The sequence below is a fragment of the Hylobates moloch genome, unplaced genomic scaffold (genome assembly GCF_009828535.3).
Source record: "Hylobates moloch isolate HMO894 unplaced genomic scaffold, HMol_V3 SCAFFOLD_14, whole genome shotgun sequence".
NCBI classification, from domain to species: Eukaryota; Metazoa; Chordata; class Mammalia; order Primates; family Hylobatidae; genus Hylobates; species Hylobates moloch.
The window spans coordinates 40692914-40695610 of record NW_026652289.1 but is presented as its reverse complement, the minus strand read 5'-3'; the positions used below and the strand labels follow the sequence as shown (position 1 = coordinate 40695610).

Below are 2697 nucleotides of genomic sequence, written 5' to 3'. Positions count from 1 at the left end.
CTTGCTGTTACCTGTCAACAGGCTTCCTGCTGTTACCCGACCCCAGCGCAAGAGCCACAGAAGGCAGCTCTCTGAGGGCACCAAGCCAGGCAAGGCTGAGCATCCTCCCAGGGAGTGAGAGATCAGCTTCCCAAAGAAAGGTCTTCGATTTCTAGTCTCTTAAAAATGCTTCAAATAAAACAAAAGAGGTTCTACAGCTACAAATGTTTGAGGAATTTGGCTAACCCAAGTTCAAACCTCCCCCTCCTTTCCCTTCCCCCACCCATCTCAGAAACCTACAGTAACCTGTTAAGTTGGGACCACACAGTGGTTAAGGCATGGGTTTTGTTTCGAAGGCAATTTTCAAATACACACAAGTAGAATCATTAGTAAAATCAACTCTTTGGACCAAAGGAGTTAAGGACATAACACCCCAAAATACCCTGACCTGGCATACTGATTATTTCAAGCCGAAAGCATCTGAGAAGCAGCAGTTGTAGATAAGATAAGACCTTCTGAGCCACCCTTTTGTCACTTCCCCATGGGTTCTTCTTGCCTGCTGCCTAGATAGATTTATCAAGAGAGGGGAATCGCAATAGAGAAAGAGTTTTATACACGTAGGGCCGGCTACACAGAAGATCGGAGTTTTTTTTCTTTTTTCTCTTTTGAGTTCAGGATTATATATATTACAATTTGCCTTGTTATGATACATTTGTGGCTTTATGATAAAAATAACTCAGGGACATATGGAATTCGAGCTGATTTGCGTAACTGTCACAAGAAAAAAGCATTAAATGCATTTCTGAAATAAGTGTTTTCATTTAATTTCAGAATCTCAAAACAGCATTAGACCTTGCCTTGTTTAAAAAAAATTAAATACTAAGCTAGCTGAATAACCTTCTTGAAAGGTTTAAAAACGCAATTGATATAGAAAATGTTTTCCCTCTAATCTCAACCTTACATAAATGGAACAGGTGAGGAAGAAAAGGTAGACAATTTCTTTAGCAGCATATATGGCTAAATCCATCAACCACCAACTGGAGAAATATCAAAAATTAACCATTTCATAAACCAAAAGATAACAATTGTAGGGTTACGTAAGTAAAATATTTTTGAAACACTTCAAAAACTTGTAACCATAAACTAGAAGAATCATCTCTTCATTGTAAGAAAGAAAGGACTAACAGAAAGTAAGACATTTAAACTAAACTGATTTTCAATCCTCTTAGAACAAAATGAAAAATAATGGTTCATTAGCTAGGCTTTGTGCTCTAATCAAACTAATTACAGTGATCTTAAATGGCAACAGCCCATCTGACTGGGCAGCTCGACAGTTCAGAATACTTTTGCAATAATTTTTTAACACAAACACACTAAAATGATCCTGTCATGCAATGTTCATCTTATGCATTCTGCATCTCTTTGCCAGTCTCGTAGCTAAGGATCTTGTTCCAATCAATCTTAGTGCGTGTAACTGGCAATTGTCAATGTAAGGCTTTGAAAGTAGTGTCCGACATTGTCTGATAATTCTCACTGATGGCAGTCTGGTATTCATTTTCTGCATCTTCTACAATCTTTGTAAATTCTTTTGCTGTTTACACTTCATTAGACACTGTTAGGGAACTTTGTATATCTTTATGACTCACTAGCGGAACACTACCGTCTTCATAATAATGAACCTGAATTTTCAAGATGCCAACCACTTGAGTGGTTGAAGGAGTGATTGTAAACCTCTATTCTGACCTCCAACGACCATTCCAAAAGTTTTTTGCTTGGAACTGATGGCTTTCTATGCGTGCAATAGTGGTTTGCTGTCCATCTGTTTTTTGTTTGTTTGTTTTGTTTGTTTTGTTTTTGCTATACACAGTGCAGACTTCATTCGGGTAATGTTCTTTTACGTAAGCTCGTAGAGCAGTTTCTACTGAAGTTCTCCATGATTCAATTGCATTTTCTACTTCACGGGGTCTTGGATCAGTTGCCTCCTTTCTTAAGTGATCAAATTTAAAACAGATTCTGTTCTTTGGATCCAAAAACTTTCCATTTCCCAAGTCGCCATGTTTTGTTATCAATACCTGATCTTCATGACCTTCCATTTTTACAGGAGTAAACTGCTCCAGGTTATACTGTGCAGATGCACGGGCTGCTTTTTCCTTTCTCTTCATCAGACAACTGCTCCTCCAGACCCGCCATCTTCCTTCTAGCGACAAACTGCGGCGGGGGCGGGGGCGGCAGCAGTGGCCACCTGACTTACCCCTTTCCGTGCAGTGCTCCGCGCCGCGCACCACCCCCGGAGTTTTATTATTACTCAAATCAGCCTCCTCAAAAATTGGAGGCTGAGGTTTTTCGAGGACAGTTTGGGGGAATGGTGGGTGGCTAGGATAGGCAATGGGTGCTTGCTGCCGACTGGCTCGGGTGCAATCATAGGGGTGTGGAAAATGGTCTTCGTGTACTGAGTTGCTTCTGGGTGGGGCCACAGGAGCAGCTGGCCAATCCTCGTGGAGTCATCGGTTGTCAGAAATGCAAAAAGACATCTCAAAAGGCCAATCTTAGGTTCTATCATAATGATGTTATCTGCAGGAGTGACTGGGGAATTTGCATAGCTTTTTTTTCTTTTCTTTTCTTTTCTTTTTTTTTTTTTTTTTTTTGTTCTGCTCTGCTGCCCAGGCTGGACTGCAGTGGTACTATCTCGGCTCACTGCAACCTCTGCCTCCCGGGTTC

At 40.8% G+C, this 2697-nt stretch overlaps 1 pseudogene; it reads right to left on the bottom strand.

The window, feature by feature from the left end:
* Positions 1-1328: 1328 nt before the first annotated feature.
* LOC116481555 (F-actin-capping protein subunit alpha-2-like) lies at positions 1329-2141 on the bottom strand (annotated as a pseudogene).
* Between the last annotated feature and the right edge of the window lie 556 nt (positions 2142-2697).